The sequence below is a fragment of the Phaenicophaeus curvirostris genome, chromosome 6 (assembly GCF_032191515.1).
Source record: "Phaenicophaeus curvirostris isolate KB17595 chromosome 6, BPBGC_Pcur_1.0, whole genome shotgun sequence".
In the NCBI taxonomy this organism is placed as follows: Eukaryota; Metazoa; Chordata; class Aves; order Cuculiformes; family Cuculidae; genus Phaenicophaeus; species Phaenicophaeus curvirostris.
This window is the reverse complement of record NC_091397.1, coordinates 13783222-13807368: the sequence shown is the minus strand read 5'-3', so window position 1 is coordinate 13807368 and position 24147 is coordinate 13783222. Positions and strand designations below refer to the sequence as shown.

The 24147-nt window shown below is 36.9% G+C and overlaps 1 non-coding gene across 1 annotated transcript; it reads left to right on the top strand.

Annotated features, from left to right (window-relative positions):
* Nucleotides 1-2273: 2273 nt before the first annotated feature.
* Nucleotides 2274-2345, top strand: TRNAG-UCC (transfer RNA glycine (anticodon UCC)). The gene has a single exon. It is a non-coding gene; the product is annotated as a tRNA-Gly (tRNA).
* Nucleotides 2346-24147: the final 21802 nt, after the last annotated feature.

Sequence of the window (24147 nt, the reverse complement as noted above, 5' to 3'; positions counted from 1 at the left end):
GGAGGTTTAGGCTGGACATTAGGAAAAAATTTTTCACAGAAAGGGTGATTGGGCACTGGAACAGGCTGCCCAGGGAGGTGGTTGATTCACCTTCCCTGAAGGTGTTTAAGGCACGGGTGGACGAGGTGCTAAGGGGCATGGTTTAGTGTTTGATAGGAATGGTTGGACTCGATGATCCGGTGGGTCTCTTCCAACCTGGTGATTCTATGATTCTATGATTCTATGATTCTAAGTGGCTGCTGTTCACAAAGCTCTCGCCTCTCCTGTCCTGCTTCTCTGCCGCATTCTGCCCAACAACTTCAGCTTCCAGCGTTCTCAGGGCAGGCAATCCTCATCCAGTGTTTTCTCTCAATCCAAAGAGGGCCTATCTCTCTTCACTCTTCTATCACCGTTTAAAAATCATCCTCTTCACTCTGTGTTGCCTTAAAATACAGGGTGGTGAAATCACAAAGAAGATATAGTTACGGCTACAACTTTAAGAAAGTAAAGTATCATTCTAGTAAGAAAATCACCCATACTGCCTCTAAACTGACTTATTTACTGAAGTTGTTCAAATTTCCTACATGGTAAGGTAATGATCTTCAAATGGTAGTCCATACACTTTTAAGTTCCATGGAATATTTCTGAAGGGGCATATGTAAAGAATAGCATTTTATGAGATATTTAATCATAGTTTTTAGTAATGTTGGAAACAATTGTTTCTAAGCTTAAATTTATTACCGAAGCCTTTGCAGTTTTACTAGAAAATATTTTTGATTTCTACAGATTAGAAGAATTAAAATCATTACAATAAGGTACATATTTTTCAGAAGTTATTATGAATAATGAGTTTGATATGTCCTGTGGTATCATTTTCTAAAAATCATTAGTCTACTGGCTCAGGGCCAAGGGCGAAATATAGGGCAAAAACCAATTCTACGATGTTCAGCAGAGACCTCTTAGCTTGTTCTACTGAGTCTCATTTATAAGTCCACTTCAGAGTATGCACTCACAACCTAGTTGCAGAGGCTTACAAACAGGATCTTGGCTCGTTTTGCTATTTTTTAAAGTAAATTTTGAGGAGAAAATGAGAGAAGGCTTGATATCCTTACTGTGCTCTGTAGACTTTTCGCTATGGTTGCATAAAATTTCACCTTACAAATGCCAGACTGTTCTGGGTAAAATGGCCAGTGAATGCACAGGACTGGGATAACCTTCTATAGACCTAATCATTCCTCAGATACAGGCAAAGTGACAGAAGAGTCAGGAATCAGGAGATCGATGCATATGTAATCGATATTGTGTCTTACAACTTTTCTGACAACCATAGCAGTAAGCTTAACACTGAGGACTTGAGACTCAAAGACATGTGAAGGTCACATCGTTAAGGAACTGAGAGCTGGCACAGAATGTTTTAATCCATAAACTTGTGGAGAAAAGCAATACATTCCTGCATATTAAGAACCAGATTTGTCTGTAAACAGGGCAATCTCTGAAAAGAATTCACAGATGACCTAGAATGTCCTTGCTTATTTGTAGGATACCGTCACAACATGTAAGTTTTTGGAATTTGCCCCTGCAAAGTAGTTTGTTGTCTTTATCCACTGTAACAGAAAAACTTTCATCATGCATTATGTAATAAAATTGTGCTTAAGATTGAGATTAAAAATTTCAAACTTGTGTTTCAGATAATCCTTTTTCAAATATCAGCCTTTTGCAAACCTATTTAGTTTATTTTCAGCAACATTTTTCTTGTCATCTTACGTTTCTTTGGATAACACTGAGGAGAGAAAAGCAGTAGTTGAAGGAAATAACAACATGCGTTGTTCATTATAATTTTTTCCACCTAACCTTTCAAACATGAACTAAAAGCCTCATCATAGCTCAACATTAATGCTGGCAAGGGTATTTTTGTATTCCTTTAACTAAAAATGGTGAAATGAGAATGCTCATTTCATCAGACTGGAGCCGTTAGCTGGCCTTTTTTCCAATTGTGTTATTATCTGTGGCACCATTTCTGAAGGTTTTAGTCCTTTTATTCAGAATTTCTTTTAAACAAACCAGGATGCTGGAAATATTGGACTGAATCATACCTTAGCTTTTTTTTTATTGAAAAAAAAAAGTGTTTTTCAGTAGCCTTTGCACCTGTGGGGATGAATGATGTTTCCCTCATTAATCCTTTTTGTACTTGTGGTGGGTAGGCATTAAAATCTATGATTAGACCAGGAACAGATGGAGACAAGAATGCAGATAGAGACAAGAAAGAATTTAGTCAGAGGATTCCAAGAGGATGTGCGTTGGTGGTATAGTGGTGAGCATAGCTGCCTTCCAAGCAGTTGACCCGGGTTCGATTCCCGGCCAACGCAGTTCACTTTTGGACCCTTTTCTCAGAGGAGAAACTGATGGGAAACCGGTGAAGTTAAACGGGGGGATGGTGGTGGGGACACACTCAGCTGGTGAGCAGCTTAGCAGAAAAGGGTGTGTGAGTCCCGGTGGACACCAGGCTAAACCCACCAGGCTAAATGTGAGCCAGTGATTGATGCATCCTTCCAGCATAGAAGTGTTATAGAAGTAGAAGAACGCATACAACCTGTGGTTCCCTGCAGAATTTGTAGCTCCTTCAGGAGCCGTAAGATACATCAAATACTTCCCAGGAAGCTCCCCTGTCTGAGTGCCCCTCCAGGTCTCTGAGGGTGCCAACTAGTTATGGTTATATAATTCATCCCTGTCAATCCCATGACTCAGAATCCTGTTATACCTGAAACATGACTCTTGAGATTTCTTCCAGATAAAATGTTCTATCACAAAGTAATTTTGAAAATAATTTGTCTTGTATTTCCAAAAACTGTTCATATGATAATTGCAGATGGGACCTACTTACATGACAGGCTGCAACATCTGGAAGAATATTCTATTTTTTTTCTATTTTTTTTTTTTCCTCAAGAGAGAAAACACCACATTCATAGGTTTATAGCAATCAAAAGAAGGAAAGGGGTAAAGAAGCTAACCCAGCCCAGGGAGAAGTTCTAGCTATTTGTACTTCCTAGCTAAGAATGGGTGATGAATGGAATTCCTAGGAGGAGTGGAGAAAGGGAAATGCAGGCTTGAAAAGGTAGTTAAAATAAACTAGATAGACTTACAAAGGGCTGTTATTTGAAAGAGGATAAAATTCACCATCGTTCTGGAAGAGAAATGGTTCTGGAAGCTGTGGGGGGGTGCTATGCCAGCAGGACACAATGGATTAAAAATCAAACCAGAGGGCTTTTATCTGTTCAGATTCTCATAGGTTCCTCAGTCTAAGTTGATGGGTCAAAATGATTAGTTACTCTAGACGACTCGAATTAGACTGCTGTTGGAAAAAAATAATTAGTTATTTATTTTCTTTGTCTTCTGAAGCCAGCCTGGATGCCACTGGAGGGAAAATCATAGAATCATAGAATCACTAGGCTGGAAAGGACCCACTGGATCATTGAGTCCAACATACAAGTCTTTTTCCTCTTGTCTCCTTTTCCCTGGGGAAGTGATTCGGGAGCCCAACTGCTTGGTTTTAGCTGCCACAATCAGCCAGGCCAGGGCTAAACTGTGACATTTCTGCAAGGCCTCACTGCCCTGGCTTGGGAGGGGTCCCGTCCACTCTCAGACCAACCCGTCCTCCTCCAGCTGCTTGCCCTCCTCCAGCCTCTGCCAGCCCTTACATGAAAGCCTAGAAAGCGCTCCAAAAAGGGATAAATTACTGGAAACCTCTAAGTTAAGAGATATTTCTGGATACTTTACATCTTTACTGCACAGGAAGGCAATGTTGCCTTTTGATGTTTGTTTCTGTTTGACACTTAGAATTGTGCAAAGTCACAAAATGTGTAACTGTTCCAGTAGTGCAAGTAATGATAGAAGTCTATGCTAGAAATAATCAGACAGCAGCACCTCATAGTCTATTAGCAATGAGCTCTAATGTAACTTTGCAATCATTCCAGGAGCAAAGTAAATCCCACATTCAGATGTAACTTCATTATTTCTCTTTGATTTCATCAGACTTCTGGGAACAGGGAAAGAACTTACCTACTGCAAGTATGGATGGCTTGGAATAAGAGGGGAGAACTTTCTAGTAATACCTCCTTCCTGTCCACTTATTCACTGCAGGAGCACAGGGTTTTTTTTTAAAAAAAATAAAATTTATTTTTTTAAAAAGTAAATTGCCTTAAAATCTTCTGCCACATCACTCTTCAAAAAAATGAGCTTTCCGTCTACAATAAACCAAGCAAGAGAATCCATTCTTTCAAATATCAATCAATATTGAAATTTCTTTTATATAAAAATAAGTTGTTTAAACAGTTAACATGCTAACTGATATAATTCTGCTGCTCCTTCAGTTTACTGCTCTGTTTCTGCATATGCACATTTTAGCTTTTCATAGACTTATAGAATCATAGAATGGTTTGGGTTGGGAGGTTCCTTAAAGATCACCCAGTTCCAAGGCCCCTGCCATGGGCAGGGACACCTTCCAGTAGATCAGGTTACTCTGGTAGAATGTGTTGCATTACAATTAATGTACATAATTTTGGATTATAAAACAGATCCATTTGTTCAGTATTTGAAACATGCTTAGTGAAATTAAGTGTAAAAGTGCAGTTTTGCACTTGTGCATTCTTGGTGCTTATAGGGATAAAGGAAGAAGGAAGGGGAAAGAGGGAAGGAAGAGAAAAAAGGAACACGTATGTACACTCACAGATACACAGTCACATGCCTTTCTGAGTATATGATTTGACTTACATAGCAATAACATTCGGCCTGATAAATGCATAATAAACCAGTATATATTTTCCATTTCTTTTCTTTGCCTCCTAAAAAAAGACTGAGGGAATTTTTATACTCTGGCATATTTTGGGGCTATCCGGAAGGAAAAATATACTTCCAAGAATCTTATAAATATTCTGTTAATCCAGATCTTGGTCTGAGATTTCTTTGACTATCAAAGTAAGCTGAAAGTTAATTCACTTCTGTCCAGCTGCATTTTGTGGTGTGCTCATCATATCTAAGAGGCCCTTTTCTGTTTCCATCTTTCACTGCATATGTCAAACTGTTTACAAAGAGGCAATATAAATTCAGTCAGAGTGCTAGGAATGCCATCAATGAGTTTGGGAGTTTACATTGTGTTTGTGTGAGGTCACTGCATGTTGTCTTCAGTGATCAATGGCCTGCTGAATGCTTTTAAAGCCAGAGGCTACCCTCAGTGCCTTTAGTTACTCCATGTTAGGTTATGTTTTATTACGAGGGATCATGCAGTTCTTCTCTTGCATTTTTATATAATGGATTTGTGACTGTTCAGTGGTTTTCATGGCATTTTCCTGCACTAGTAACAAGAAGTCAGATGACCAGTAAGACAGATGATATTTAACCTACCGATGACAGATGTAGCAGAGGTGAAAGGGTTATATCTATTAATAAACAAAGTTTGAAACCCTTTTAACACCATATTTCACATCACACTTACCTGACCTTTTGCACAAGATGACTTCCACAGACTTGTTAGAATTGGGGGGAGGGAACCACCAACTAGTTGTGGTTTTCTCTGTTTTTAAAAAAATTAAAATCAATCATTAAGATTTTTACATTGTCTTCCTAAATAAATGAATGAAGTGCTGGTGGTGCTGCAGTCAGGATTTCACTTGGATGAAAAAAATGTGGTAGATTTATTTTGTTCCCGGTGGGTGCTGACATTTTAACCCACTTATCTATGATTTATTCAGTCCTTGACAGTCCCCAAAAAGTGATGCATTTTGCCTTAAGGCTCTGTAGGTGAGGCAAGTTGACATATCCTTTTTCTTTCTGTTAAGGGGATGATGTCCTCTACAGTCCAGTGGATGAAGCAGGGGGAAATGGAAAAGGAAAATGTTCACGATAAGGATTTTTCTTGTTTTTTTCAAGTTCCTTGGGTTTGTTGTATAAAACTCCCTTAGAATATCTCTCTTATAAAGTCTGCCTTCAGTTTATTGTGTATATAACAGATTGTTAAAAGAAGATTTTTGTAGCATGGTAAAGCTAAAAGTAATCTGAGATATTTTGGATCAATTAATTATTTTACCTTTCTATGCTAAATAAAGTACTCTGTATAGATGTGATTCTATCTTTCCTAAGACTAGATGGAAGCAGATTTTATATTTAAGCACTTAGGTGAATTCCAACACGTTTGATAGCATATGGGCTGTACCAGAGAATTACCATTAAAAAAAAAGTCTAATCCTATATTTCTGGGCTGCCTGTGAAGATGGAAGTAGAAGAATCCAAGAGAAAGGGAAATGAGCAGGATATGCTCATAGTGTGCTTTTAGAGAAATGTCTTGTTTCAAAAATTCTGGGAGAAAGGACAGAGTCCTACCATTCCTGCTGGAAACGCACATAGGAGTTTGCTTTTCTATATTTTGAAGAGAAGAACTTTGTGTTCCTAGCTAGTATACACTGCTTGTTGTCATACCAGCTTGTATTAGAACTTGTAATAAGTCTTACACTCTTAAAAATATGTTTATATATATTCTTATTTTTGCAACACTTCAGGATGCATTTAATGCTAGAAGTACACATTCCGAAACAGAGACTTAACTAAGGGAATGTAGTCCCCAGGGAGAACAGAGCTTCTCCTCCAGGGCATGAAGCATCAGCTGAAGCAGTAACTGATCTCACCTTCAGACTCTGGCTTGCTGGGGAGATATATTGTCTTGCCCATTCAATGTCATGATGTGCAGAATGAAAAATGCAGAATCAGGAATTTCTTTTAAAAATATCCATATGCACAAGACTGGGGTTAAATCTGCCTTTTTAGTTATACAGTAGTTTATTTTTGACTGGAAATCTTTTGAGCTTTTTTTTTAAAATGAAATAAGCATAGTCAGACTTCTTCTATTGCCTTGTCTCATCTGTAGTTTAAGGGGTGAAAAACAAGCAAAAACTTAAAGAATTTTTTTTTTCCTCTACTTCTTGTAGACATTGACTGTATAACAATGATAATTTGCGCATAAGAATATCTAGAAGAAGGAAAAAATAATTAATGCTTTATTCTACATAATTCTTTACGTACTGGTATGTTTGTGGTCATGCAAAGCTAAATACTTTTTTAGCTGGACATAACGGGTCACCCACTCTCTGACAGAAACAATCCATAGCATAAAGAAAGCAGAAATCCTGAGTAGGTTTCCACTTCCATACTCCTGTCTTTTAATTTATGTATTTCTTTTCCATCTGAGGCTGTCAAGCTACTTCAGAGCTATTAAAGTTAAATGGCATAATCCAGTTTCCAACAGCACAAGGACAAAATTTACTGTTGAAGGACCACATCCATGTAGATGTCTAGGGCCTGGTCCAAGTCAAATGACACATGGCCACTGACTCCACTGGAAATTGGCTGACACCATTAGCTTCAAGCACAACCACGGTAAGAGAGTTTGCTTCCTGTATTCTGTTTTCTCAACATGCCAAGGTAAAAATCTCCATTTGGGAGACACTTTAACATATTATTCAATTAGTAATCATTTTTCGCTCCATCCCAGAATGTAATGTTTTATTCTTGCCTGACAAACAAACAGACTAGTACGTCTAGATGGCCTCTCAGAGATCCTAAGTAAATCCCTCTCACATTATTTTTGTTACATTTCTATCGCTATACAGTTCAAGTATAATAACTAGACTCAGTAACTCTTTCCTGGCTCATGTCAAGTCTTTGAGCAGTTAAGAAAATGAAAACCTGAAACAAGGAATTATGTTCCCTGAATGGCATGTGATAATTTTTTACAGGAAAAATAACTCCAGCAACCCACAGTGTGCTTAACCTTTTCTGATGAAATATTCTCAGTCACACCATTGCTTTGTTGCACAACATTTCCTTGACACTCCAGAGATTGTCCCAAAGCAAACATAGCATTAATCATTAGACCCTTTACTCATTTTCTGATCAATTCATTTGAACTGATATTTTTCTCTTCATAGACTCATAGAATCATAGAATCACTAGATTCTAGAATCATTAGATTCACACATAGGAAAACTAAAAGCATAAAAAATGCTGCTATCAAATTATTCTTGTTTCTCTTTGTACATTATTGGTAAATTTAGAAACACTTTTAAGACAGTCACCTTTGGTAGCTGTCATTAGGGAGACAGTAGCTTAAGAGCAGCAAGTTCCACTATCTGCATTGTTTCCTACAGGTTCTCAAAGTAAAGTGCCTGTCATATTTAAAGGGGGGTTATATAACTTCCTTGCATATACACAGAATTTAATATTTTTACAGTGTTCAAGGCCAGGTTGGATAGGGCCTTGAGCAGCCTGGTCTAGTGGGAGGCATCCCTGTCCGTGGCAGGGCGGTTGGAACTAGGTGGTCTTTAAAGTCTCTTCCAACCTAAACCATTCTATGATTCTATGACTTTATGGCAAGCAGTTGCTGACAAACACTTGTGCTCTACAGATCTTAATGGAAACTGAGATATTTCATCTTTAGAGACTCATGGATAGGAAAAAAATGCATATTCCTTAAAGAAATTTATGTTTATTAGTAAGTAAAAAAGCATGTTGCTTAGGTGCTTCTACAGCTCCTATTACCATAATGTTAGGGCAATTCAAGTCTTTAGTGTATTCTGTGAAAGAGTGAAGAACTGCCATTCCCAATTTTGCAGATGGGGAAGAAAGGCAATGTAGCTACATTTTTTTCTCTAATGCATAAAAAGCCAACTATCTGCCTCAGGAAAATCTGTGGCAGAACAGCTACTTGATTCCAAGTTTTCTAATGATATGACCAGCTGACTGTTCTTCATCTCCTGCACTTGGAAAAGTTATTTTAAAACTGTAAATATACCTTTTGGTGCCTCAGTACAGTTTCCTCTCTGCAATTTCTACTAGTACCTACTCTGTAACTTCTCTCCATTTTCTTTATTTGTCCCTGTGGCTTTGTAGACAACTCCCTCTACTTCTTTCATTCTACCCAGTTCTAGCTGGAATCTGGCCTTGTGCTTCCAGGCCTACCTTCAGTGTTGGAAAGAGGAGAGGACAGATCATTAGTTCTTAATGGTTTTCTCAACAGGTAATCCTAGTCAGATAAATCAGTTCATATTTAAAGCCCTAGGTCAGAGGGTTTTACTTTGTGGACAGTGGGAGGGTCTGACTTTCTGTGCAGCAAAGGCAAGCCCTTGAAGAATTCCTCAGTACAGGCACTGCTTTTGCTGGCAATTAGAGCCAATTTGGCGTAAAATTATAGGTCTTATGTCTTTGAATGAATACGCTGTAACAGTTATCTCTCCAACAATTTTGTGGTACAGACATTCATTCACTACACAGCCTTGTGAATCCATGAGAGATTTTTATGGGGAGACAAGGTTAGAAACATCAAGATCTTGGCACTCTAATTAGGTATAAAGTGTTCTACTGACTGCAGTGTTTAAAGCCCCTGGTTATCCTTCATATATGGTAGAATGAGTAACCCATCAGGGTCACAATACTTCTGTGATGTGTGACCCTCTTTAGATTCTGGTGGTTTCATACCAGAGAAGATCACCCTACCTGTATGGGGCAAGTCATTTGTGTGTCACCCCAGTCTCCCAGTGTGCTGCTGGAGAGGGACTATGGTACACATGAGGAGTTGGGGAGATATCCCTTCTCTGTTCTCCTTTTCATCTGCTGTGGTGCCAGACATTGATACAGTTTGTGCCCTCCTGAAGCCCCTACTCATTTTATATGTTGCTAATACCCACCTAGCAGACTCAGCGGTATGGCTTGATTAAAGTAGGGTTAAAAGTAGTTAGCAGCATGGCATCAAGCAGCATGAAAAATCTATTGAAAGATCTATCAAAAGATCTGGGTAAATATCCATGTCAATTAGACCTCACTAAGCTCTGTGCTGGAACAGATGACTGACTGAAGGTTTTTGACTGGTTAGGTTAAAATATCACATATGAACACACTATACTGTTGTTACAGAAGGGTAAGCTTTGCCATAGTTTAACTACAGTATTCCATGTTGCAAATCTGTCCAGATAATTCAGTTTGACCACCAGTAAGAAACAACTTTTAATTCAAAAGCTTTTGTTTCACATTGTATATTGAGTTTACTTAATATAGATTACCAGATACTCCAGGGAGAATCAGCTGCCATTGCTGTTTAGCCTTGTCTTTGCAGAAATCAAATTAAATAACATATCTAAATCCTTAAAGCAAAGTGGCAGTGTCTGGTCTGGCTCCATTTTCACTTGCTTAGCACTTTTTTTAGGAGAAGAAACCTCTTCAGGCTTTCTCAGGAATTCAGTAAAAATTAGTTTAAATTCACTAACAAGGAGGCTGGTGGAAACTCCCATGATGTTCCAATTTTCCACTTCTTCACCACAGATCTATTTTCTACCTATGACAAATATATGCTTCAGCATGGATCATAAAGTGGTATTCACTAAATTTAATTTACATTCTTTTATATATTTCCAAGTTAACTTTTGATTTTGACGGAAAAAGACATAGCCATAAACCCATCAAGCCCTCTTGAAAAGAAAATTCAAATACTTTTTTAAAAGCAAATTTATCTTCTAACTGTGAAATATGAATAGAATCTTTGTGGAGCCAGCAATACCACAATTCCAGCGGTGCAGTGAGCTAAGTACATTATTTTTGCACCTCATGAAAGAGTTTAGTCAGGTCTCATATTAGCCTTGAGCATAATAGCCAGACATAGTTCAATAGAGATATCCAGATACAGTAGCTTCAGGAAAGGATTACTGTGACTTCAAACTGAATCAGTTTCTCCTGGGTCATATATTTAAAGAAACCCAGGGTCCCTTGGCTGTTAATAAATGGAAGTTCTATCAGAAAACAATTATGCTACAATGGACCCCATCAACTGTATGTCCAAAGTTGGGCGTGCTCCTCTTTCGGCCTCCAGAAAGTTATTGCTTGCAGTGTGTTCTTAAGATGCCATCCATTTGTAATAAATAATAAATGATAGTCTGGGAACATATTTACCTTAGTTCTTAGATAAGGCTTCTAGATCAGAACTGGTACCAGCTCTTTTTCTTTTCTCCATAGGTATAAGGGTGAACCTCTGTGGTATTTGCCACTGTAGGGACTCTTCAACAATGTTCAAAAAGAGTAATTGTGTATATGTAAAATTCATGTTGAGAATGCATGAATACACTTTAATTGATTTTCAAGTGATTAACATAAAAGACTGAGGGGCTTTTGCACATACTCTGGCAAAAAAACACTTTTGGAGATTTCAGCAGCAGCTGGGAAGAACAGTAGTGTGTGCCCAGCCAGATCTGGAGCCGAAAGGTAAATTTTCCATGCAGCATATTCTAAAAATCTTTGGTTTAGAAAACCTTATTGACCTATGTAAAATGAATTAGTACACTCCACCCACGTAAGTAATGGCAGGTTTTTGCATTCCAGAATGCACTCTAACCTGCCTCAGTTTTGGCAAATAGTGGATTCACACTGGTCACATATACCTTCATACTGAGAGGGTATAAATAAATAACCTCAGTGGGGCCATGAAGGTTCTGTTACCCACAATACTTTTCTTCTGCCTATATAGACAAAGTCACCTACCACATCCATTTGTTCAATATATTCCGTGGGTAATAAAACATTCCCAATTAAATAATATTCAGCCAACACAAAAGCAACCCATGGCATCTGGAAGAAGTTAATTTCTTAGGTAGTCAGAAAATACACAGAATACAACCAGAAGGGGACTAAGAATACCTTAAGATGTTGGTTTCTTCTGTGTGAGGCAAAAAACAGATTCTTTAGGTGTAAAATTGATCTGTGCTCTTCCCAATGATAGCTAGCTGCTGCTTTCCCATACAATCTGGAAAGAAAAGGAAAAACAAATTAGCTATTTCACTGTATAAAAATATGTGTATCTAATCAGTGTTTTTTGATGGTGAATTAAATTTTCTTGTTTGAAAAAAGAAATATATTTAGAATATGACATATCTATTTGTGTTAGATCCTCAGTAGTTTTAGATATGGGCCAATCCACTGAATTCAGTCAACTGGCACAGATTTTCTGTAAACTGGCACTTTAATTTTAAACCAGTAGCAAAAACCTGCCTGCTGTCTGAATGTATAAATTATTGAAAGAGAATCACTAAGACTGTGCAACAGATAATTGGCCTCTCTGGTCAATTCTCAATGGTCCTGAGAATTTCATTGGTTTCAGATAAAGGTCTTTTTCTGAGCTGTGGGCTGAAAAATTCCCAGAGTTTGAACAAGTTCATGTTCTTTGTTTGCTTTCTAAATAGCACATTTCAAGGCCAAGACTTGGCAAGGAGCAATGAGGTCAGGATATATGCTTGGTAAGGAAAAATGTGAGATTTAGAATTGGCATGGATTTGATCTTGAAATACTGTATCTTAAAAAGCAAAGGTGGAATTTCAACTTCTTGTAACATTTGTGGTTGTACATCTAGGAATTTTTCTAGGAGGTTAGGAGGGTACATCTTTAGAACCATCTAACTGTATTTATGTATCAGTTGTTTTTTTATTTGTGCATCAATTATTAATGTTGCACTGTTATAGTTCTTAAAACATTTACATTGATGTCTCTTTTAATAAAGATTGTTTGCCGTCTAAATTGTCAAGTTTCATCTGAGGAATTTTTCAGCAAAACTAAAGATAAATTTTCCAGATGTTTTGTCATATAAACCAACTTAAAAATAAAATTATGAACTGAGCCTTTAAAAATAAAAACAGAGAGGGTAAATTATGCTTTCTGTTTCCATGAAAACCTATAGTTTGCATACAGGTTATAGATACCCTGATACTTGTATAAATCACAATCTGAGTTACTTATCTAAATTCTGTGTTGTATATGTGGGAAGAATTAAACACTTCTAATCGGGATCCACGAAAGTGATGCACTAAGCAGAGGTACTGGTGTGAGGTAGAGTAGACGTGGAAAAGCTTACATGCAGCACTGGCAAAGGTCAAGCCTCTCTTACTGGGCCACTGTCATGGCATTCAGAAAGATGAGTTGCCTCTAGGAGTCAGCCCTAGTGGCTTAATACAAGCCTGTCACTTTTAAATTTGAAGATTGTTAGAGATACAGACCCCTGTAGAAAGTCTTGAAGTTTACAGGCAAGAAATGTGATTTCCATAATTAATTTTAATAATTTTCTTAGAAGTGTCTCTGTAGTCCCTCAAATTGGATACACATGGTCTAAGATGGCTGCAATACTGTCATAGTTGTTCACAAAATTAAAAATCTGCTTTAAAGGAGAAGGAAGAAGCATATATTCGTGCACCAGGTAAAGTCTGCTTAATTCAGAAAGTCTAGCCTTCTTTTAAGTTATGACCCGTTACAAATATTTCAGAAGCCAAATATTACACATTTTCAGAAGACCCTAGTCAATCCTTTCCATAGTTACTGTATTTAACCTTTCTCTTTGGCATCAGTGGGACTACATGCAGATGAAAACAGAGACATTAGTAAATGCATTGGCATTTAGCAGTAGAGTCCTAAAATGAATGATGTTTATAGACTCATAGAATGATTGAATTGTTTGGGTTGGAAAGGACCTTAAAGATCAACTACTTCCAAGCTCCCTGCCATGGACAGGGACACCTCCCACTAGAATAATATAATGAGTGCTTTGATAGAGGAAGTAAAATAATAAAAACAAGAATTAACATATAGCCCAATTATTCTATAAAAAAGAAATTATTAAATAAAAAGACTGTTTTAGTTCATTTAACGAGAATTCTGTTGTCTATGTTACATTCTCTTAGCTGCTGATCCAGACTCTCTGCAGTTTTGATGATATACACATTTCCTGTCCTCTTCTAACTCTATGTAATCTGGTGTTTAGATCTGTTGTGACAGGCAGTCTTTTCTGTAAGGATGTGTATCTACAGGGCTTTGGCAGAATCAGAGGTACCTCTCTGCTTCTGTGAGCTTTCTCTCCCATCTAACTCATATTGTACCAGCTACCACAGGGAAGGTGGGGTCTGAAAGCAAGGGCAGTAAGTGGAAAACCTTCAAAGTGAACCAACGTGCTGGTGATTCCGTTGATTTAGTGGTGTCTCGATTTGCAACAAGTCAAAACAGCAAATGTTTACACATAATAGCATTATGGAAACTGGGATTTCCTTTTATTTTGGAACTGGCTTCATAAGATATGAAGCCAATACCATGAACATTTGTCTTAAACAAAAACCCCTGCTTTTTAAAGCAATAAGCTATTAGCTTCTTGTGTCTTGACCACGTGCCAAATTAGGTTAAATACATTCTGCCAACTTAAATCCCTTTGGCAGTTTCAGCTGCTCTTGTTACTCTGCTTCTCCTTCTGGGGCCAGAGTCTACCACTGAATGTGTGTGTTTCCACTCACTCATGTCCAAGGGCAGGTTATGGCTGCTGGGAAAAGTTTTCTCCTGTAGTGCTACTGGCCCAGAACTGATTTCTCCCATCCAAGCGCTACCTCCATTGCACTGAAACTATGATCCTTGTATTCATACATGGTATTTGGAACAGGAATAAGGAAGAGGAATACAGAGCAAGAAATAATAGAGGTTTGAGTTATGAAGGCTGCAGTGAACATTTGATATTAATAGAGTCCTACTGACCTCTCTAAAATTGTGAGGTTGTGATATTTTTACAAACTGCTGACATTTGTAGTCTTCAAAATTTGGACAGTCATAACCCACAGTTAGAGGCTTACTTAGAGACCTTCTTAGGAAGGTGAATTCTTAATGATACACAGATGCTTGACAGGACCAAACCAATGTTAAAGAAAAAAATCTCAGGAGCTGAATTTGTGTTCTTCAAAGCATCCTTAGAGTTTTTGGCATTTCTAGTTAAGATGATTATGAGTCTGCGAGTCTACAGAGAGCACAAATGAGACAGTAAGTTTATTAGCCTTGCATAGCATATGTATAGCATTTTGCTCTCTCCCTTCTCCTAATTAGTGATATGTGTTTGCTCAAATGTTTTTTTAAAGGGCAGAGGATTCTTGCAGATTGGGTTATATATTTGTAGTGAAGCTAAGAGGCTGTCTCTCCTCTGGTTTACAACTGTAGGAATCAGAGGTCCTAAAATGACCCAAAGTTTAACAGTATAAACCCAGGCTTAGAGCATAGATAGCTTTGGTGTGACATCAAAACAAATGAAAGGTGAGAATGTAATAATTTACTACTAGGGATCTGAACGATGAAAGGGGATTAGATAGCAGGTGCTGGTGAGTGGAGAAAAAGGGAATATGAGAGTGTTAGAGCACCATCTGTTCATGCAGCTCTTGCTCTATTACCTGGGTGTTTCTACTGCAGACCTCTAAACATTTGACTGTACTGTTGGGGTTGCAGTCTTCTTTCCTGGTTTGGAGGTGAAAGTGTAGCTTTTCTGATGGGAAATTTTTGTTTTCTTTCTTTTCATTTCTTCTTATGTACCTTGCTCCTATCTCTGATCATAAACTCTATTAACTAAAACACCAGAAAAATTAATGAGAACTGCATGTAAATTGCATGTTTGCTAAAGAAAGTAGATTGAATGACAGCAAATACAAATGTAGCCTGCACTTTGTTCTTATTAGAATCATATGGTAACTGATCCATGACCTGACATAATCGTCCATCTTTTGTTTGCAATAGACTCTCTTAATGATTATTAAAGCAATGCCAGAATAACTGCCATGGACTGAGACTTCAAAATGCTTCATATTGCACAGCCACACAGCAGAGAGGTGTCCTTGTCTCAGAGAGCTTATGGAAGTGTGATATTTGCCTGGGAATCTTTAATTTTCTTTATTCTGTACTCTGAATATTTCAGGTTTTCTTCAGCCTAGTCTGAAGACTGTCAATAATAACAACAATAATTAAAAGATCTGTTTCTGAAAGGCTTAAATCTTTACAGCATTCTTGTGGTTTCCTTCAGGAATATACATTTTATACAGATTAATGCACCTCTGTTTCTTTTAAACCTTCATTATTTCCTCGGCAATGGCACTCACCAATGAGACTCCCAGTCTCATTATGGGTTCTTGTTAAGGATATATATTCTCATAACATTTGAGATGTAGTGAAAACCAGGAGTTTATTTCCAGATCTGGATCCAAATTAAAGTCCAGTTTGCGAGCCAAAACATGTTTCAGTGGTGAAACATTACTTTGGTAGCTAGGAAAAGCTTTTCCATACTTTTGTGATTTAAAAATACCAGTTTGTTTCTGATTTGGCCATCCTATGAACATCATTGCCTCTTAAATGACGTCTTCTGGAATAGATAACATAGAAACATGTTTGGGTTTCCTTCACACTTGCTACCTGCCAGGATTAAGTTCCTAAGGGAGAAAGCAACTCACTCTGTATTTCAGAGCAATACTTGGCCAGTTCAGGTTTGAATTTTTCTTTATTCCACAGGACAGATTTTCTCCATCTTCTTCTTGTCCTTACATAAGGAGAATGATCCATATGCCAACATGACAAAGATCCAGAAAGTTATAAAGGCTTTATTGTAAGGCTAAATCCTTTAGAGGGATTGAAGCAGCTTGCATGAAGGAAAAGAGAGGATGTGCATTGAAGCAGGAAGTAATTAAAATAATGAATCATTCGGTAGAATCCAGTTTTTCTATAAAGTTTATAAGTCTTTTTGCAAGTAGATTCACATTTTCACGATTGTCAGTTTAGGCTTCATCCTCCATGCAGTATTTCTTCTCCTGTTTCTTGCCAAGAAAACCAGCTGCAGGGTTTTGGTACTGAAATAAGATGGTAATCTTTTCTCTCTTTCCTTCATAACACTGTTACTGTGTGCATCTCTTTACTACTTTAATGTTGGCTCTTATTGTATTTGTAACTCTATAATTGTACATTTTGATATATCTTATACTTATTGTAGATTAGAACATGTGTATTACTGTATAAAACTAGTGACTGATTTTTTTTCAAGTATATCTGGACATATCTTACTAAGATTATAAAGTCAAAAAAAGAAGATGAAGATTTTTCCAAAATTATCTTTCTGATTGCTCTATGTTCTCATGCAAATAGTGCAGTAGACTGACCTCTGCGTAAATCAGTGAGAAGATAGAGTGCCTCACTAGCGGACGTTAGGAATTTAACCTCTCAGAATAACAAATAATTTTTTTTTTTCCCCCAATTTCTTAGGTTTTACTTAGGATAAACACCAGTTTAGAGCAGATATCTAGCTCTTTGCTGGTTAATATTTGCTGAGGCAAATAACTTGCATTGATGACTACAAGAGGTAACAGGTTGCACTACGTACAGAAAGTTTTAGAGGAAAGGCAAGATTTGCAGGTGAAGGAAATAACATTTTATTAGATCATTTTCTATAGCTGGGAAAAAATAACAAAATTCAGGATATGCAGTCTTTTTTCATGTCTGAAGTACATATGAATCCTCAGACTGATCTGCATCTCTTTAGATATGCTATCTAGATTAGCTCCTGCTCTTCATTTACGGCTTTTGAACTTGAAACTCATTAGTTTTGGGAAGTGAAAGCCAATATTTACAATTTACTGCTTGTTATCACCCCAGTTGGTAAGATGCATAGTGGTATTTTATCTTTTTTTTTTTTTTTTCCCAATATCTACAGATCTGTCCTGAATAGGATACAGTTTGTTCATTAAAAAAAAAAAAATGTTGATGTTCTGATTAGGAGTCAAATCTATCAGGACTGTAATCCTTTAGAGAGCACTGACTTTGTGCTAAAATGATTACATCCTAGGACTTGGTCAGGAAGTTGATAAAGTAAAACATATCACCATCTCACTTGGTCAACTTTTACTATGATTATAGGATAATTAACCCCAGCAGAGGAAGAAATTGCTGTAGGAAAAGGAATTTTATTCCAGTTATATACACATCACACTAAACGAATGTTTAACGAAGCAGGTACATCTTATGTGAGAATATAATTAAAATGCTTTTATACAGGTTCCTGGCTTGTACTGTACTCAAAACCAAATGCCCTCTCACCAGTTTCCAGTTGTTCAACTGTTACTGAATGCTCCTATTATTAAAGTTTTATGCTGCTATACTGTTACTTTATCAAGTATGAGGTCCAGCAAGTGGATGTTTGGATTGCTTTTTCCTGGTGTACTATTAAAGACTGATCCATATTTTCATACTTGAACATTCCTTATTTCTCAGTTTGGATGCAGCTTTTCTGTTGGAAATCAGCAGTTTGGCATCCCGTGGCAGTAAGCCCTGAAAGTCCATTTTGTGCAGGTGAAAGACAGGTTCTGTAAGGATATAATTCTAGTAGTATTTTCTAGTACTCTGGGCAAGACATTAGAATTTGCATGTACTGCCATCTCTCTTATTTGAAAAAAACCCATTTATTTCTTCTGAGCTTTTGAGATCCTAAAAATGTTTTCTGCACTATTAAAAATAAATGTGCTTCCATTGAGATGTAGCATTCTTCTTTTACATTCTAACTGTCAAGCCAAACACTGAAGATTCCCCTGGATATCACTAATGTAATTATTACAGTTTGAAGAAAGTGCTTTACAACTCATATAATTAAAGGGTTTGCTCTGTTTCCGTTGAAATTCAGATAATGTCTCCCAGTTATTCAGTAGAAGCAGGAACAAAATTTACAATTATGGTAAGTGTGTAGTCTGGTGAATGATCTCATTATTATTTGCTATAGCTCCAAGAGTAGTTTAGGTGCAATATTTGAACAACAACAAAAAAAGTTTGCAGATTTTAACATAAAAATACATTGTACCATAGATGATTCAACTCGATTAGCATCCTTCTCTCTCACCAATATAATTTGAAGTTCATTAACAAATGGGGAACAAAAGTGATAAGAGACCTCCACATTTTCATGCACTTGTTTTGTTATGTTTTGGATGAGAAACAAATCTCAGAACTGGGAAAAAATACCTGGCAAGCATTTCTGCTTCAAAAAAAGTGCAGGATTTTGTTTCCTTTGTTTTTGCTAATATCTTCTCTTAAAGGGGACAATACTAAAGACAGGAAATCTGACTATCTATGGGGTTAAATAATCTTTGCTTCTCCATTTCTTTTAGGTAACACAGAAGCTTTTCTCAATTACTGTGTGTTAGTGAAACTGTTTTCCCACTCGTTGATTTGCTTTGTGATCCATGTGGTTCTCTAAGGCTGAACAAAACCTGCCTTTGCCTCCAGTTTCACTACCTTTAAAGCTATCTTAGGAATTCGGAGCTGATGGAGCACACATGGGAAGCAGTAATTATCTGAGAATTAATTGCACAGAATGAGTAATAGGATTTCATATTTTGCTTTCAAAAATAGCCTATAAACTTTGAAAGGAAGACTTGTAATCAAGTTACATATTGTTATCAGTCAAATTTGGTCATGTACAGTCTGCATGTTCAGGAGAGATTTTGAAGACCTACACCATATGAGCATTTAGACGTGCTTGTCCTGTTCCTTACAAATTTCTTACAGTGCTTAACAATGTTAGGACTCTTTCAGTAAGAGTTCAGTGATCCTTATGTAGTGACTGCAATACAAGTCAGTCTCCCTTGTGTTCAGAGATGAAGGTGAGGATGAGAAGGAAGCCAAATGAAGTATATTAGTTGACTCATGTTCCTTGACTGAGAAAACATGCTCTTGGTCAACTAGCAGATGAAAAAAACAGATTACAAAACAGATTATTCTTGGAATTATTCAGCACGCTTTCAGTCTTCGTTTCGCTATTCCAGATACAAAAGAAACACTGAAGTAAAGACTCTTTATACCACTAAAGTCAAGAAACAGTTTTAATTTAGCTAGTAGTAATTCGATAGTTGTCCCACTTGACATATTTCAGATTTCTCATAGGGCAGGAGAAAGGGGATGTTTACAAGGAGAGACACTTGACTACTTCTTTAACTCTTCAGAGATTTCCAGACTAAACCATAAAAGGGGAATGTTTTCTTTTTTTTGGAAAGAAATTCTCTTGGCAATAAGAGGACAAGTGACTGTTCTCCAACACTCTGAGCCAACTTCATCTCTGTGGTCAATCCACACGAATCAGTGGCTCTTTATCAATACAAATGAATTTAACATATTTTTTTGTCTGCAGCCAGGACAGTGTCTTTTAAAGGCTATTACTGCCAAGTAAAATACAGCTTTAAGAGGGCTCAGCATTTTCTTAAATGGGTAGTTTTTACCAGTGTCAACTTAAGTAATCAGAACTGAGCTGAAGCATATTATGTTTTTATAACACAAGGTTGTCAGAATTAACATAAAAGCAAAATGCTCATATCATTAGAATTTTAATGGTTGTCTTTCTCATCCAGCAATAGATTATACATACTAAATAAAGTGTTATGTAATTAAAAAATTCCACAATATAAATGGATGCTTAGAGAGGAAAATTCCAAACCAGGTAATTTTATGATGCCATTAAAAAAGAAAAACATAACTCTTTAAAATATATTATATTATCACAATGTTAGGTGATCACAATATTCTTACAAAAGCCTGCAGATTACATCATTTATGCTCCTTCTTTGGGAAAATAAATAATTTCTTTTATTTTCATAAAAATTAGAAATACAAAATCATTGTATTTTTCACTTACCTGTAGCTCTACTTCATGATATTTAAGTTGTATGGCTGATGTAGCTTGATTTGCCAAGTACAATGTAGATCTGGTAGTAGAGAAAGTAAGTGATAGATAAAATAACTGTGTTTCTTTTGGGATAGAGGAAGCAAAATAGAAGCTAATAAACAGTAGAGTATCTAACACAGATTTTCACATCTGTTTCATTCATGATGTTCTGCTTCTATGGATTCTCCACCTTAGAATCATATCATAGAATAATAGAACAACCAGATTGGAAGAGACCCAGCGGATCATCGAGTCCAACCATTCCTATCAAACACTAAACCATGTCCCTTTGCACCTCGTCCACCTGTCCCTTAAACACCTCCAGGGAAGGTGAATCAACCACCTCCCTGGGCAGCCTGTTCCAGTGCTCAATGACCCGTTTAGTGAAGAATTTTTTCCTAATGTCCAGCCTAAACCTCCCCTGGCGGAGCTTGAGGCCATTCCCTCTTGTCCTGTCCCCTGTCACTTGGGAGAAGAGGCCAGCACCCTCCTCTCTACAACCTCCTTTCAGGTAGTTATAGAGAGCAATGAGGTCTCCCCTGAGCCTCCTCTTCTCCAGGCTAAACAACCCCAGATCTCTCAGCCGCTCCTCATAAGACCTGTTCTCCAGCCTCCTCACCAGCTTTGTTGCTCTCCTCTGGACTCGCTCCAGAGCCTCAACATCCTTCTTGTGGTGAGGGGCCCAGAACTGAACACAGGGTTCAAGGAGCGGTCTCACCAGCACTGAGTACAGAGGGAGAATAACCTCCCTGGACCTGCTGGTCACGCCGTTTCTGATACAAGCCAAGATGCCATTGGCCTTCTTGGCCACCTGGGCACACTGCTGGCTCATGTTCAGTCAGCTGTCAACCAACACCCCCAGGTCCCTCTCCTCCAGGCAGCTTTCTAGACAGACTTCTCCTAGTCTGTAGCACTGCATAGGGTTGTTCTCATTCATAATGTTACTGCAATGGAAACATTTTGTATGCTTATTATTTATTTAATTATGAAATGCCCTAAATTATTACAGTGTATTCTAGTAGATTCCAAGATTATTTCATCCATGTGCATCTCTCTTCATTAGCTGATTCATGGTATGAGTATTGTTGTGGAGTGCAATCAGTGCACAGATAAGTTACAAAGAAAATTGAAGAATAAAAGATACAAAAAAACCATGGGAAAATCAACATGTCTTAAAATTGAATGCATGCATTTTTTCCTACATGCAGAATTAGGATTAAAACCCACATAAACTGACAATCAAAGATTGAGTAATTTGTAATGACGTCTTTTTTTCTCACAGATCACTTCTAATCAGCCAGTGTTCCTGAAGCTGGAATTTGACATACCATTAGGATCCACAGGTTACTCATTTTGCAGCCACAGAGAAAAAAATTACAATAAACAAGACACAAGTTAATTAAAATACTTAGTCTTGGTCATGGTAGTAAGCAAATTGCCAGCAGATTTCACATTCTCTGTTTGTTGAAGTTAAAAGGAATAGTATTGAAAGATCCCACAGTGGAAAGAGGGTATTCAAGTAATATTACAAAATCCCAGATACTTCTGATATTTAGATGCCTGAAAAAAATAAGAAATGTTTCAAACAAAGAAAAAAGATTTCTAAAGTTGTGATAATTCATCGCTTAAGAATGTATAAGGTTCAAATACTTCTATTTGTCTATTGGGCAATTTTGCTAAGGTAGAGGTCATCTGACTTTACATTGTGCAGTTAATTTTGACATGGTTGTAACAGTCCAAATTTCTGCATTATTCATTGAAATATTATCCCCTAGCAGGGTAACTGGCTAATTATTTCTAAATACTGTCATATTTCTCTGTATTGATGTAATATATTCCTGTTCTACAAAGGCAAAATGTTGCTGCTTAGGCATCATTATTAATTTGTACCTTCAACATTACTTCCTGACTTGCTTCCTGTGTAAAAGAACATTCGTCTCTTCCTATGGGTCAAACCTATTATTACAGAGGTGAAATAACTTCAGACAGAAGTTCAGGACAGAACTTCAGTTTCGATCTTCTTGAAGGGAAATCTAATTATTTATGACAGAATTAAGCTAGAACAAATTTGTTGTCTAAAATCTGCTTTCTATTATTTTGATATAAGAATGATCCATTGCATTGAAGCTAGACACAACATGACAGTGGAAGACAAATTCATTTAATCTTGTTAATTACCACTTTCTTTTGTTCTTTCTGCCTTAAGTGTATGAATGCTTGGCCAGAGAAAGCTCTATATAATTCCCTGGAGAATTTTTCTTTAACTTCACCAAAATCTGAATTACAAATGATCAAATACCTGATCCATAGGATATAGCCAGAGCTTTTGAGAGGTTTCCTCGTGTCTTATTTCATTCTGTTGATATTTTCCTAGGTGCATGTAACTACAGGAATTACTGTATTGAATCTTGCTCCATTCCAAAACCTTATCCATATCAATTGTCTATACCTGATGCTTCTAAGGAAGGCAATATGACTTCACAGAAGCAGCAAGTAATCTCTTCCTCCAGAGTAGAGCATAATTTTTAATAGTTACATTTGTGAAGCTCAAAGATAAATACTTCTTTTAACATTTTTGGGGATAATTATCATAACCCAAAATACTCTTGCTACTCCTGTATGTCTTTGTTTTCTCAGATTACTTCAATGTACTTAAATTCTTGAATTCAAGATATTGACTGTAACAGAAATTTTGCATTTTATTCTCATTCCTATGAAAAGCAAAGCTAGTTTTCATTTTCTGAGAACAGAATTTTCCTTTAATTTTTATTACTCTTGTATTATTCCCCTTATTTTTCAGCAAACTGAGATGGGATAACCAGTGTGAACATAGTGTGTTAGCTGAAGATACACCTCTGATATCAATAGAATTATCTTCTGTTTATTCTCGGCTCCATTCCTTATATAACTTAATGTTTTGACAAGTTAATAATTCACACCAAACAGAGGGTAACAGAATTCAAACAAAATCAATTAACACTTCAAATTTTTCCCATACTCCATCTGTTCTTGTAGTACAGGTACAAAAGCTGATATTATGAAAATGCAAGATTCTAAAATGAAATTTTATTTACTTCTATGCAGTGGGAACCATTATTTTGTCTGAACACTTCTGTAGTGGAAAAAAAGTGTGATTTGTTCAGTCATAAAAGCAAATCCTGCTTGAGTCAGTAAGGTAGCCAAGATCAAGCCAATCCTTGTAGCTAACTCTGACATTTTAATGATTTTCCATCACTTCAGTCTTGTTTTCAGGAACCAGTGTATGGGTGACCACATCGCCTAGCAGACATAAATTTTGTCTTAAAACAGTTGAAGGAAATCAAAACCAGCTGATTATGCTGGTCCCAGCTGAATCCAGAAGATTATCTTTCTTTAATAGATTAGTAAAAGTTGACCTGTTTTTTAAAATGTCTCTCGATTTTTTATGCAAAATTTAAAACCTGACATATCTGAATGATCAAGACTAGAACATTAATGGTAGGACTTCTTTCCTTCCTCACTTTCCAAACCTCATGAATTCAATATGTGTTGAAAAGGTCAGAAGTTATTCTGTACGTTTTATATGATGTATTAAACACAGAAACTGGACATAACAAAGCTTACAGTTTTAA